Source organism: Pogonomyrmex barbatus, unplaced genomic scaffold (genome assembly GCF_055798465.1).
Source record: "Pogonomyrmex barbatus isolate J1 unplaced genomic scaffold, ASM5579846v1 scaffold15, whole genome shotgun sequence".
NCBI lineage: Eukaryota > Metazoa > Arthropoda > Insecta > Hymenoptera > Formicidae > Pogonomyrmex > Pogonomyrmex barbatus.
The window spans coordinates 4282579-4298280 of NW_028297111.1; the positions used below are offsets into that span (position 1 = coordinate 4282579).

General features: G+C 35.5%; 1 protein-coding gene and 1 long non-coding RNA gene across 11 annotated transcripts in view; one reads left to right on the forward strand and one right to left on the reverse strand.

Annotated features, from left to right (window-relative positions):
- Grip (Glutamate receptor interacting protein) overlaps window positions 1–15702 on the reverse strand; it is a 256270-nt gene that overhangs the window by 226425 nt on the left and 14143 nt on the right. For 4 of the 10 annotated variants that reach the window (XM_089073305.1, XM_089073302.1, XM_089073298.1 and 1 more), the window contains exon 2: window positions 11242–11324. The exons of 5 other annotated variants lie outside the window; for them this stretch is intronic. The gene's annotated coding sequence lies outside the window, so the exon portion shown is untranslated. Of the gene's footprint in view, window positions 1–6579; window positions 6714–11241; window positions 11325–15702 lie in introns of all 10 variants that reach the window. One more of the 10 variants, XM_089073295.1, reaches the window with a different exon arrangement.
- The window catches only part of LOC148937271 (uncharacterized), a 169978-nt gene that overhangs the window by 135572 nt on the left and 18704 nt on the right, over window positions 1–15702 (forward strand). The window lies entirely within an intron of this gene.

Genomic DNA, 15702 nt, shown 5'->3' on the forward strand with positions numbered 1-15702 from the left:
GAATTAAAGCAGAGACGTCTTCAGAGTCATCACTGAGCGGTTCGAGAGTTGAGAACCGCTTCTATTTAGATGAAACATTGAGAACTCTGCATGGGTGAGCAGAGTGTCTCCAATTGTTTGTCGAAGATGGAATTTGATAGATTTCACAATAGCTTCCCACTTGCCATCCATATGTAGCTGGAATGTTAAACTTCCAATTGGTGGAAAGCTTGTTGAGATAAAAGATGACCTTGTGTTCTGCAGAGCTGTCGATGAAAAGTTTCTTGAGAGCCGTGTCTGCTCCTATGAAGTTCCGCAATCCGAATAAAGAATGTGGGCTGCTCCTTTTCTTGAGACAAATCTTCCGTAGCTAAAAAACCTTCCGTCGAGTAATCATTGATGACCTTTAGATGAGTTGCAGATGTTGCGAGACACACAAACACACAGATCCAGGCCTTGTGTGTTTTAGAGCCTCGACCTTTCCATGCGTTGAGCTGCACTGGTCCTGCAGTCTTCTCCAGTGTGCAAAAAGGCACATGAGAGTGCGAGCTGACCCATAAGCTGACGTGCACGAATTTCTCTCGTTGTCGAGCGCAGACCATACATTTGAGTATATGAGATTTGACTGGAGTTCTCCCATCAATTATCCACATCTGACGGATTTTAGCAAGCGTCAGTTGAGTGTCACCATGGAGAGTGGCCTTGTGAGTACCGTCGATGATGAAAGATGAGAACTGAGAGTGACGTAGCAGGATTGCTAGATGCCTTTCTTGGTAGCTAATTGAGAGTTCGTTGAGTCTTCCGCCAACCCGAATGATGTCTTGTTCATCGATGAATGCTGTTAATCTGGAGAAGGCATGAGCGGATGGCAATTGAGATCCGCAGTTGAGCATCTTAATTTCATGAGAGAAGTATGCTGCTTGAGTTGCCTTGAAGAACTTAGCTTGTTCAATATCTTGTGTGGAAATGATAATAGTTGGAGGAGAGCTGCGCTTTTGCTTGAGCCTGCATATGAGCCTGGAACAGAGTGCTGATTCTAAGCAATTTATTGAATGACGAATACCTGTATACTAAATCCCAGTGATATGCTGGTGCTGGGGCAGCAGCAAGCAATGTCAATCCAAGACGCCTCCATGAGTCCTGGAGAAAGTTCTGACTGAGCTGGCTGGAGAACTCTTGAGACTGAGTAAGCCATTGAGGTCTGGTCCATCACAATGGATGAGCAATGAGTCGAAACACTTCAAGAAGCGCAGTCTGCTGGATTCATAGAGCCAGGAACGTAGCGCCAGCTGACATTTGTTGACAATTGTTGGATTTGGGCCACTCTGTTCCTGATGTAATCCTTCCAACGAAATACATGAAATTTGATCCATATGAGAGTGACTTGAGAATCCGTCCACAAATGAGTTGAATCCACTTTGAGTTTAAGTATGGCTTGAACATGAGACATGAGCTTCGCGAGAAGCAGCATCACAGTAAGTTCTAACCTGGGGTTTCTTGAGTAAAGCAACTTAGTCCTTGAGCATACGAGTGATCACAGAGTCAGTGGACAATGAGCTGACAGTCAAATAAATGACTGTTGCCATGACAAGTTGAGATGCATCCGAAAAACCATGAAGTTCCACTCTTGAGTAGTTTCATGTACCAAATCATCGTGGAATCGAGATGCTAGCTAGCGATCTGAGCTCGGCTTTTATTGCCGACCATTGGAGCTGAGAAGGGCTGATAATGGATCGTCCCAGTCCAGAGTGTGCAATCAGAGCTCTTGCAAGAGCACCTTTGCCTTGATTATGACCGGAGAAAGAAAACCGAGCGGATCGAATATCTGTGCCACTTCAGATAAGATAAGGCGTTTCGTGAGTTTACCTGGCTGATGAACTTCGATGAGAAGATGAACTTGTCTTCTTGAGGAAGCCAACTTAATCCGAGTAATCTGATTGCGCAGTCGTCAAGAGTTAGTGTTAACTTTGATGAGCCGTTGAATGAGACTGCTGAGAGTAACTCTTGATTTGTTGCATGTCATTTTGCGAGTGGAAAACCGTCCGCGTTGTACAAGCCTATGACTTGTTGAGCAATGCAGATGAGTTGGTCAATTGTATCTGCACCTCCGAAGATATCATCCACATATCGACCTTGGGTGAATGATAGTATAGTAAGCGGGTAAGAATGTCCTTCATCTTCAACCAGTTGAAGAAGAGCCCGAGTCGCTAAAAATGGAGCAGCCTTTGTTCCGTACGTAACCATAGTGAGCTGGAACGAGACTTCATCGAGCTGATCATCTATCCAGAGGATGCATTGAAGATTCCAATCTTCTGAATGAACTCTCACTTGTCTCTCACTTGTACCTTAGTTCACTTGTATCTTAGTGATGTTTGTGGCGAATATGTGCCGATGATGGCGAATCCAGATGAGAATGTCCATAATATTAAGCAGCAGATTTTCCCTACTATGCATGATTTCCCTGATGATGTACGGCTTGAACCGTTGAACACAACTCGAAGCTTAGTGGTTAAACTATCGGTCTTAAATACTCTATGATGAGGCAAATAATAAGGAAGATAAGGAGAAGAGCACTTCGACAAAGAGCCACCTAAGACCCTCCTGATGCCGAAATATCATGTGTCATCCCGAGAGCATGATCGTCTCCGTTAACTCTTCTCATATGATTAAGTTCTTCATACTCCCTCATAAAACTTCTTCTTTTTATAGATATGGTTGTATTCTTCACTTTTGTTGAGTCGATAAGTAAAGTCCTTTGTAGACATTTCGAGGCAGTTTAATAAGAAGATCCTAACGTTGTTGCAGATGTTTTGAGTAGAATTCGCACTATGTATCGTCCAGATGAGTCTCTTGAATGAGTAATACGAAAATGAGTCTCTTGAATGAGTAGTACGAAAATGAGTCTCGCATTTCTCCTCTTCAGGTGATAACTGAGAGTGATTGTCAATAGGTAACTCTTCTTGAACCCAAAACTTGGTGAGTAATTTCTTGATATCATCTTCTTGTTGAGCAAAACCTTGATGAGCAAATCTAGTATATGGATGAGACGTGTTGATTCTAGTATTATCCAACTAAAGATTGAAAACTGAATAATTGGCATCGATGGATGATGTTTGATAATATCGGGTTTGATAACTGATCCATAAAAATCCGATAATGATATCAACCGAAGTAATATTCTGGATCTGCAAGATACAGTTTTTTCAGGTGTGGCCATTCCTGAGTTGACACTTTGCTGAAAGGCGTAATTGATAATACAGTTCTTAGAATATGAGCATTGATCTTGACTGTGTCTTGAGAAGTTAAAGAGTCTAATTGTAATTACACGACGCCAAGAGTTTGAGTTGATCTTGAGCCTCCTATTTTATGATATATATTCCATGATAATAATAATAATGAGCGATGATTGTTGACGGAGAATGCTGAGCTAATGTATGAGCTGTTCGGAGATGAAGCTAAGTTCTGAGCCTGAATTAAGCAGATGTATTTTATACGCAGTTAAAGAAATTTTAACTTGAGCTAGAGCTGTTCTCAAAAAAGCTGAACATGATTTGATGTTGGCATGCGATTTCCTGTTTAAGAATAAAGTACATCCTCTGAGCCTGCAGATAAAAATTACTCGAGTACTCGTGGTCGAGGAGATTCGATGGCCATGAGATCTCAAACAATGCGTGTTCCTTGGAGATCGCCCTGAATTCCTCGTCGGCCTAAGCCGTCCATTCTTGAAGCTCCTCGAACAAAATAGTTGAGCCGTCAAACTCGCTGAGCAGTTCCCGTAATATGAGTCTGCTGTTCTGAGATCTCACCTTCAGCGCAAGATCTGTTGGCAATCCAGCGGGTGAGTTGCTTCGCGACGAGTGCATCGAACTAGCTCGAGAAGAATTGTCGTGAAGAACGGCTTGACGCGGGAGAATGAGCGGAGCTTGACGAACCGGCAGCGCCGACCGCGGAAACCGAAGCGGGCACCTCCAGCTTGGCAATCTCAGACTTCTTGTCGTCAGCCATATTGTACACGCGCGAATCTGATGGCTTTCATAAACAAATACAAATATAGTTTTGACACGCGCTGTCCACGAAGAGTCGCCGTGATGCGAGCCGATCACGACACTAACACGATACTACGGAATTTTCACTCACGTATCCGACTCGAAGGACCAAATGCAAATTAGCTAAATTATCACAAAAATGCTGGGACTGCGAAAAGGGGTTCCTATAGTCTATGCTGCGATTCACTTAGTTTATGTCACAGATCTCACTATAACCTCACTATAACCGTCTTGAGTGTCTCCGCACTATTAGAGTTTTTCACGCGTCACATGCGGAACGAAGATCGAGCTGACACAATAAAGTCTGAGTTGAACACAGTATTAAAATCTTGGAGAGGTTGAGAGAATGTTTTCCAAGTGAGCTGACCAAAAGGAGAGGCACGAGATTACGGTTGCCGGCCACGTGAACACTACGTGGTGAGCACGAGCACGGCGTGATGCTGTAAACCTTTCAATCCGGTAGCACAGTGATCTCGACATTTCAATCCTGATGAGGGCTGATAGTAGAGCAGTCTCGGTTGTTCACTCATCAAAACGGTGCACAACAAAAAAAAACATCAAAAGAGCTGAAACGAGCACAATCTCGAGCGACGAGCGTTATACAAGATGGCCGTAATGAGAGCGATGTAATGGGCGCGCGCACAAGAGAAGTACCGGAAGCGCCTCACTTTTAGCGCTCATTCATAATGCATGTATCCGCGAGGTACCGCCATCTGATAATGAAACCCCCTTCTTCGAGAATCTAAACTCATTCTTGAATTATATACATTAATGTATATTCTGTTTTATTTTCCTGCTTTGTACATAATATCTCATTTGTTTGTACTTGCAGTATTTTAATCAATTAAGGGAGAATATTATCAAAAGTCACCATTGATAAGCAAGCAGCGATGGCCTAATGATTTAAAAATTTAATTATTGGGATTGAAAGAAATTAACTCACAAAAAAATAGAAATAGATGAAAAAGCTATAGTATGTATTCTAATTTATTTTGAACATTTCTTCGACTATTTTAATATTCTTTTTTCTTGTAAATTTACACAAAATTTATCAATGTTTAGAAGAGGCGTAAATGATGCCCTAAAGGGATTTAATATATCAAATTTAATAATATAATAATGACTTTATAATAATACTGCTCTCTGTGAATTAGATTCCGATAGGTTTTTGCCTGCCAAACTCTTATATATGTAAAACTCTAAATTAGCAGATGAGTATAAAAATAATAAATATTATCATTTTACATAATAAACACTTCAACTTGGCTTTCTATTGTGGCGACACGCTGGCGACGTGTACTTTATGCGACGCACCTTTATGCGCCGCATGTTCCAAACAATTAGAGTTGCGAGCCACGACGCGGCGCAGAAAGAAATGATTATCTCATGGACAAAATTTAACAACAAACAATATATTAAGGCATGCGTGCGCATGAGTAATCATCATATTATGATCTCTCGACTGATATAGTAGAGAGTGATCATAACCGAATGGAAGCATTTTGGATATACTGCCTCACCCTCATAATAGTAACCTCTGGCCAACTAGGCCGATGCCCTCGGCTGACTAAATGTATCCTTCGGCTAACTAGGCCACGGTCTAGTGGCCTATTCTCCGGTCGATTAGACCGCATCCCTCGGTCGATTAGGCCACCGGCTGACTAAGCCACATCTTACGGTTGACCAAACCGCATCCTCCGGTTGACCAAGCCGTATCCCTCGGCCGACTAAACTGCCAGCTAACTAAGCCGCATCCTACGCTACCCAAACTGCATCCACTGGCTGACCAAGTCTCCTCCTCTTCGGCCGACTAGACCGCCTCCGTCGACTAACTAAGTCACGGTATTAATCCTCTTCACAAGCTAGACGTCTAGATTCTTGGCACGTACCAGGAAACAACAATCCTAACTGCCTGAATCTCACTACGACGAATTCACAACGCACCAATTACCTAGGAAAAGGATCCTAGACAATGGAACACTGATGACAAAGCACGTTCATACAACGATGTTCGCAGTGGGTCCAAGCAAACCAACCAACCAGAATGTTCATGCTCCAAACATAAACAAAATAATATATATCCAATTTACATATCACTCGAAAAGCGGCCGGAACGTACTTTCTTTGTACATATTGTATATAGTGACATATTAATAAATATATATTCTATGTGCTCAAACATCGCAACTTTCAGTCAATTTCTCAATCAATCACATCACACTCTAATCCACATCTGTAAGCGTTAATTACATAGCGATACTACCAATAAGTAGCAACAAACTTTCAAACTGGTGACCCTTCCTGCACTCAACATATCACCAAATTATTCTTCTTAATCTTATTCTTTGTAGTTCAATTAATTAATTAATTGAAATTAATTAGTTAATTAATTAATTGAAATTAATTAAATAAAATTAGTAAATATTTAGTTCAATTAGTTCAATTAACTAATACTAAACAACTAAATATTGACTAATTTTGTGTAAATCTGTAAGAGAAAGAACGGTAAAATATTTAAAGAAACGTTCAAAATAAATTGGGATACATATTATACCTTTTTTATCTATTTCTGTTTTCTGTGAGTCCATTTCTCTCACTCTCATTCATTAAATTTTCAAATTGGGCCATCGCTGCTTGCTTTTCAACTGATTGACTTCTAATAATATTTTTCTTTAATCGATTAAAACACTGCAAGTACATTAAAATGAGATATTACGTATATAAGAAGAAAAATTAAAACTGAAAAATAAACATAAAGAAATAAAATAATAGTTATAGAAATGATAACATTATAACTATTGTTGCAAACTTATGTTTTTATTTAATAATATGAGACCTAACAAAGGGAGACATGCTCCTTGTTGATTTCTACAATCTTTAAATATTGTTATATTTAAAAAATGTTTAATTAATATTGGTTAAAACATTTCAGGATGTTGATTTAAAACTTGTAAAAATAATTCTTCACTCCTAAGAACAATCCTTTCAGTAAAATATACGATACATGTAATTTAATACAATATGATTTTATACATTTATTAATACAGTTTCATTGAGAAGATATTGTTTTGTTAATAATTTAAATAAATATATCACAAAATGATTAAAAGTTGTACAATAATTCGTACAGATCATAGTATTTGAATTTTTTTAGCTTTCCCGAAAAAAGGACAAACATATACATACATAAAAGTACAATGTAATGAAAAATACATGCATTCAAAATGACAGTACTTATAATGCTTCTTAGAACTTATCTACAAAGATTATGGCGCATAAACATCACTTATACTTTGAAACGATACTTTGAAACTGTCACCAATTATCAAACTCACCGCGAAACTCAACGACATCGTCGACCGCCAATCGGACACGTGGAAAAAGAGAATAAAAAGATAAAAAATTTATTTTTAAATTGCCATAACATTAATATTTTTAAATTAACATATCTCAAATGATAGTATTTATATAATCGATTGATCCCATGTCATATGAACATTATAAGTGGTACATTCCTAGTTAAAAATTATAATTTTTCTTAAAAAAATAGAAATAAAATCTAAATATATATTATTATTATGATCAAGTAATATACTCGTAATGTACTCGGCGTTATTTCGTATCAATTTCTGATTAGACGACTGTTCCTTGGCGACGCGGTCATCAAGCGGCCAAGAAAGTGATTGTGTGGAAAAAGTCGACAGCGCAGCGTGCGAGTTTGAACTGCGGTATAGCGAATTATGATATTATTAAAAGGAAATGTTCTTGTTATCATTGTGAATAATAAAGTGTATTCCTACGTTTTATAACTATTTCTTCCTTCTTTAGCGTGAATGTTTCGTGTGAGAACATGAGTACATATTCAACTCTAATATGTGTTTATATAAAAAATTTGATATCAAAAGGGCGCCAAGTTATTTCCATTACCTCGAAAGTTAAATGTACAATTATTTTTAAAAAATGTAAATTAATCAATGATTCGTATCTTTGTATTCCCATTGATATCTTCTATCCTAAAACCCAAGTGACAATAGATTTAATTCTTTTTAAAAAATAAATAATGATATTATAAAATATTATAAAATATTATAAAATAATGATATTATAAAATTGCGTTTAACCTAATGTTACGTCCAAGCTCTGAAAGAAGAAATTTGATTTAAACGATGGAGCTAGGAAGGATGCTTGGAACCGTTCGTTTCTCCCTATCCTTCTTTCTTACAGATCGATGTTTGAGATGTCGACCTGCGAATCGAACGTACCTTTCATGCAGAATAATGAATCAATGTCAACGACGCTATAATGTCTGCCTGCGCCAGTACGTTCGCTGATCCGTTTTTAGGTCAGAAAAATTAATCTCTTTAACCTGTGATAGCATCTTGTGCGATCTTACGGGAAGCGGTGAAGAAGAGTTAATGAATGAGTAGAATTAATTAATTAAATAAATAAAAAACACAAACAAATTAAATAAAAAACACAAACATTTAATTGCAAAATTATCTGACAATAAAAGAAATACGGTTATAAATTTGAATAATATGTGAAACGCAATGCGAGCGACGTTAAGTGCAAGTAGAAATGTATGCATGAGTGCGCGTGTGCATGTGTGTGTCGATTTACAAGATTACAGAAGTCATCGAGCAAGAATTCTCGGAGAAATTGATTTTAATTCGTTACTTAAGTGAGAGTTTAAAATCTTGCCCGCCTTTATACATGTGTTTATTCATTTCTTGGATGGTGTTATCTGATGAACTGCGCGATGTGAGGAGGAGGATTAGAGATAGCGCCATAGAAAGACAGTTGACTAGAATGAGATACGGGAGGGGGTCGGAAGGAAGAAAAAAGGGAATCATGTCATATGGGTCCCTCTGCATAAGAACGAATTTGATATCCTTATTAACGGTTGTCCCTACGCAAAATGTTTCCAGCGGAGGAAGACAAAGTAATCGAGGGTATTGTCGTATTTGACGGCAGAACGTTTCGAGATCAGAGTCGGACGATCTTCGAAGAACGATTGTTGTTTTGCTGAGGAAGATAAATTAATTGATCGGGGAGATCGGTTCGTCTTCCGCAAGAGTGGCAGAGAGATCTGGTTCCGCGAACGAGCCGATCAGTTATACAAAGGTCGTTCGATAAGTCAGATAAATTTTTGCGAGATAGCGCCACAATGAACTGTATATGGCCAGGAAGTAACACTATTCAAACTGTCTCATACCAAGTTTCAGCCAAAAGCGACACTTAGTTTACTGTGACAGACATTGGAAGTGGCAGCAGTTGTAAAAATAAAGAAAGACGAATTTCGCAGTGAAACATTTTTATTTAAAGAAGTGGATGGTTGCGCAGATTAAAGTCGAATTGGATGAAGTTCATGGGGATTCTGCATCAGCGTTGAAGACCGTTTATTTTTGGATTCAACAATGAATTCAAAAGAGGCCGGACATCAACCAAAGATGAAGCGCGCCCCGGTCAAGTTGAAGTCACTATGCTAGAAATGATTAAAAAAAACCCATCGTATCGTCATAGAAGATCGCCGAATGAAGGTACGTGACATAATTGAGATTGTAAGCATCTCAGTAGATAGGGTGCATAATATCCTGCACAAAGAATTAGAAATGAAAAAGCTTTGTGCACGATGAGTGCCGCGATTGCTGATCGTTGATCAAAAACGCATGCGAAAAGACATTTTGCAGCAGTGTTTATCGCAATCCACTTTTAACATCCGGATTGCTTAAGCGCAATCCACTTTTAACGTCTATTCGTGACCGTAGACGAGACTTGGATCCATCACTATACACCCGAGTCAAAACAGCAGTCGAAGCAGTGGACAGCGCCTAATGAATATGAGCCGAAGAAGGCGAAGACTGTTTTGTCGGCCGGGAAGATAATGGCCACTGTTTTTTAGGATTCCCAAGGAATCATCTTCATTGACTATTTACAGAAGGGTCAAACAGTCACAGGAGCATATTATTCTATACTTCTGAATCGTTTGTACGAAGAGCTGCAAACAAAATGGCCAAGATTGGCGCGCAAAAGTCATCTTTCACCATGACAATGCTCCGGCTCACATTTCCATAGTTGCAATGGCAAAATTGCATGAATTAAGATTCGAATTGCTGTCCCATCCATCCTATTTTGATTTGATCCCTTGTGATTTCTTTCTATTCCCAAACCAAGATCTGGCTCGGGGGAAAGAAATTTTCATCTGATGAGGAGTTATCGCTGCTGTGGATGCGTATTTTGAAGACCTCGAGATTTCCTATTTTTCCAAAAGGATAAAAAAATTGAACACCGCTGGACTAAATGTGTAAAGCTTCAAGGAGACTACATCGAAAAATAAAAAAAGAATTTTCCGGAAAATAGGTAATTTTATTACTTTTTTACCTGACTTATCGAACGATCTTCGTAAATCTTGGGCTGCGTGGAGGGCGGCGGCGATGTCCGCCTTCGTAAATGAGTCCGCAACGGATCCTACATTCACGAGTGCGCGTCGAATCCAATTTATGGTGCCTCAGGGCAGTATTCCGATCGGGACTCCCTTTTTCGCGTATGAGCATTGATGAGATAGAAAAGACAGTGGTGAAATGTATGGGTGCAAGTCTTGGCGCTTGATGGATTCCGACAATGAAGAGAATAGGTTAGGTTGGGTAAATATATTTAAATATGAAATAGGTACATGTATGTATGTATATATCTAGAGAGAAAGATAATAAAATAAATTATTAAAATGGAAAAAGGAGCTACTAGAAAAAGAAAAAATCGGGATTTTCGTAATGCATAGTTAGATGCATAATTAGGATAGTTTTAAAGGATGGTTGGCTCCACAGATAATAAAGCATTTTGTAATATATGTTGTAAAGTCATCACTTATTGCAAATCAAAATTATTAAAACATTCAAAGTCGATCAAACAATAGAACAAGCATTAAATATAAACAAAAGCAAGTAATAATGAAAATATTCTTTCGTACGAAAATAATAATAGAGACATTCTTTCGCATAATGATAAAGTAAAACGCGCTGAAATCAAATTAACAGCATTTTTTGAAATATAATATTGCATTTAACATCGCGGATTATTTAATTCTTTTATTGAAAGATATCTGCATTGATCCTGAAATTGTATCAGATCTAACACTAATTCGAGATAAATATAAAAATATTGTTATTAATGTTATTGCGAAACGTGAAATCAATAAAATTATTAATGATTTACAAACCTGCAAATATTCTGTATTAATTGATGAAAGCATATTTCCGATAAAATTATTTGTAATAATGTCTGTAGACACAAGAGATAGTTCTGCAAGCAAAATTTTCGAAAACTTTAAAAATCTTCTTCAAGAGAAAAGCATACCATTACAAAATATAGTTAGAATAGCAAGCGATAATGCATAGCAGTAATGATTGGATACAATAACTCTTTTATGTCTCATTTAAAATTAGAAATATCGGGTCTTATTACATTTAATTGCATTTGCCATTCTTCCGCGTTAATTGCTAGCATTTGAAAAATTACCAGAATCATGCAAAAATTTAATTCGAGGAGTAAGTAGTTATATTTCGAACAGTGCTAAGAGATGTGCAATTTTAGTTGAGTTTCAGGATTTTTTTAATATAGAAAGAAACAAGATCCTAAAATTATGCAATACCAGATAACTAATTTTACTTAAATGTATTGAAAGATTATTAACAAATTGGAATGTTTTACAAAGTTATTATATTTTATTCTCGCAGTAGTTAAAGATAAAATAAAAGCCGCAGAAATCATTTTAGATCAGTTAAATGATAAATCAATAAAAGCATATTTCTTATTTTAAGATATTCATTACATTATTTTAATAGTTTTAACGCACTTTCTCAACCTCGAAAAATTTTAATTCACAAGTTATATGAAAATAGTCAACGGTTTATTCATAAAATTGCACAAAATTTTATAAGTCAGAGTTTTTAGAAAATATTTGTAATCTAATTAGTAATGGTCAGACGCTTCTTAACATAAACATATAATAGGTAGTCAGGAGCATAAAAGCAGAATAAAAAAGCGGAATAATTAAATGTGTAAACGGTATATAATTCGTCGGCGATAAAATAGATACATGGATAAAATTATAATTAAAAGTAAACAAAATGAATAAATTCAAATTAAAAATAAAAATAAAAATAAAAGTTCATACCAATTAACGACTAAGAACACAAAAGAATAGATTCGTCGATGGTAAAACAAAACTTCAGTATGTAACTGATGACAACAAATTCAAATTAAAAATAAAAATAAATTAAAGACTAAAAACATAAACGTCGTTTCGACCTTATATTAGGTCTTCTTCAATGCGATAATACAGCGCGATGATACGAAATAAAGACAATTAGCGACATAATATATGTGCAGAGAATGTCAAGTACAAACGACTATTAACTTGAAACTAAAGACATGATCGTGTTAGGCACTAACCGGCTGGTGCGCGCGAATGTAGTGTCCAGTATATAATCTTATCATACCAACAGATACTCTTATATTGTGTATTATTGCGGTTCGAAATACGTGTAATCGCTTCGAATCTGATCGCTACCAATCTTGCTCTTTTTTAGTTCTTGGAGCATTTTCCATGTTTAGACAACGCGGACAGTCCCCAATGTATAATGCCAAAGAGCGTGGAAAGTCGTTAGTGAGAGACGTTCTTCACCCAATTTTGACGACAATGTATTGACTAAATTGTATTGCCACCTAACGTATTTGAAAGATAAAATATAGAAGATAGAATTGATCTTAAAAGAGTCTCGACATTTTTTATTTTAATTAGATAAAACATTCCGGATATCACTATTACTAACAGAATCAAATATTTCACAAAATTGAATTCTGGGGTTGCATATGATGAGGTTGCTGACGCGGTTGATTCTACGGTGCCCCGCATGCCATTCTTTCTTGTTCCATACGTCAGGGGCATATCTGAAAATTTTGCAACAATCACCAAAAAATACAACCTGAAATTAGGTTATCGATTAACTAATCCTCTGAATAGATTCATTAAAACGAGCAAAGACTTATTAGATCCGATGATACACCCGGAAGTCGTTTACAGAATCAATTGCAAGGATTGCGAGGCTACCTATGTCGGACAAACCAAACGACAACTTAAAACTAGAATAAACCAACATATCCGTGATCTTAAAAAAGTTACCGGCTCCCCATTTGTGGTTTCGATTCATAGAATGAATTTTAAACATGAGTTTGATTGGGATAATATTAGGATTCTAGACAAAGAAACCGTCAACAAAAGGATTGTCTCCGAAATGATCCACATTAAAAAACAGCCTCAGGGGATTAATAAACAAAGTGAATTGTTACCCGAGAGTTATTTTCCCATCCTCCCCGGTTTCCTAAGCATACTCCCTCCTTTTCACAAAATTCCTCCTCCTTAACGGAACATCTCGATCTTTCTCAGCGATGATAATTGTGTTTGATACATTCGTGGGTTTCTTTTTGAGATTAACTATCCATGACTTCGATCTGTTTATCTTTCAAATACGTTAGGTGGCAATACAATTTAGTCAATACATTGTCGTCAAAATTGGGTGAAGAACGTCTCTAATGACTTTCCACGCTCTTTGGCATTATACATTGGGGACTGTCCGCGCTGTCTAAACATGGAAAATGCTTCGAGAACTAAAAAAGAGCAAGATTGGTGGCGATCAGATTCGAAGCGATTACACGTATTTCGGACCGCAACAATATGCAATATGAGAGTATCTGTTGATATGATAAGATTATATACTGGATACTACATTCGCGCGCACCAGCCGGTTAGTGCCTAACACGATCATGTCTTTAGTTTCAAGTTAATAGTCGTTTGTACTTGACATTCTCTGCATATATATTATATCGCTAATTGTCTTTATTTTGTATCATCGCGCTGTATTACCGCATTGAAGAAGATCTAATATAAGATCGAAACGACGTTTATGTTTTTAGTCTTTAATTTATTTTTATTTTTAATTTGAATTTGTTGTCATCAGTCACATACTGAAGTTTTGTTTTACCATCGACGAATCTATTCTTTTGTGTTCTTAGTCGTTAATTGGTATGAACTTTTATTTTTATTTTTATTTTTAATTTGAATTTATTCTTTTTGTTTACTTTTAATTATAATTTTATCCATGTATCTGTTTTATCGCTGACGAATTATATATTACACATTTAATTATTCCGCTTTTTTATTCTGCTTTTATGCTCCTGCCCATTATGTTTTTGTAATCTAAATTTGAATAACGAAAAAATTAGATAAGCTCTTGAAGATACATATATTGGATCTGACTACGAAAGTTTTTTAGAAACACAATCTGTTGAGTTTAGGAAAGAAATTAAAATTAAATAATAGATTTTTATTTACTGCGGTTCGAGAAATGTTAAAACGCTTGCCGTATAATGATATTGTTATTAAACAATTGATGTTTTTACAGCCTGAAATTGCGCTTTATCATGAAGGCAGAAATAAAATTAAAGATTTAACTCTTATTGCTACGCAAATCGGTAATATTGATACAATTAAATTAGTTTACGAGTGGAGAAATCTACCTTTAATTTATAATAATATTGAAAAACAAGAGTTAGCTATTTTAGAAATCGATGAGATGTGGAAAAAAATATTATTGTTTAAAGATGTTCATGAGGAAAAAATGTTTCTACATTTAGAGTTACTTATTCAAGCTGTTCTTTCTTTTCCCCATTCAAATGCCTAAGTCGAAACGTATTTTTTCGATGGTAACAGATATAAAAACTAAAAAAAGAAATCGTTCATCAAATAGTATCCGCGATGTGTAGTATAATCAAGTTTCCAAACTGAAGGCATCAATTGTACTAATTTTGAAATAGATTCCGAACATTTAAGTTTACATAATCCATAAAATTTATATATACAACGATGCGATTCATGTGATGATTAACTTAACTTAACTCTTTAATTCGTTTTTTTACATTTGACTATTTTTATTTATATTTGTTTTTTTTATGTTTTATAATATTATATTTATAGTAATATATTTTACTCATTTAACCAATATTTTAACATGTCATACACAACAATTATAACTGTTATTTTATTTTTTCAGATTATATATTCTAAGCTATTATCTTTCTATACTTTATATTCTTTCTAATTCGTTCATGAAAGACAGAATCATTTAAAAAGAATCGTTTAACATATTATATTGTTTCAGTTCCATATATTATTTATGTTTATTATATTTTATAAATATAATAAACATTTAAGTAAAAGTTTATGTTCTTTAAAAATAAGTTTATTTTTATTTAAATTTTATTAATTCATTAAATACATATAGTAAAGTTGTTTTGTTTATAATTCATAAAATATTATGTTTATATTATATGAAATATTTATTTTTAATTTAATAAAAAATATATTTTTGTTGTACGAATACTGGTAAGGTTTTTGGCAGTTTTTCCTTACCCATGCAACAAATGTTGAATGATATTCTTTGATTCTGTCAAATAAAATGTTTTCGTTATATAAGAAGATTGTTTTATTTAAAAATTTCCTTAATATCTTTCCTATGTATTATTTTATTTTTAATATTAGATTTAATATTATTAAATTTAATACACACTATAAATATACACTACTGTTTATAAATTAGAGAATACTTGCATTTTTTTTACA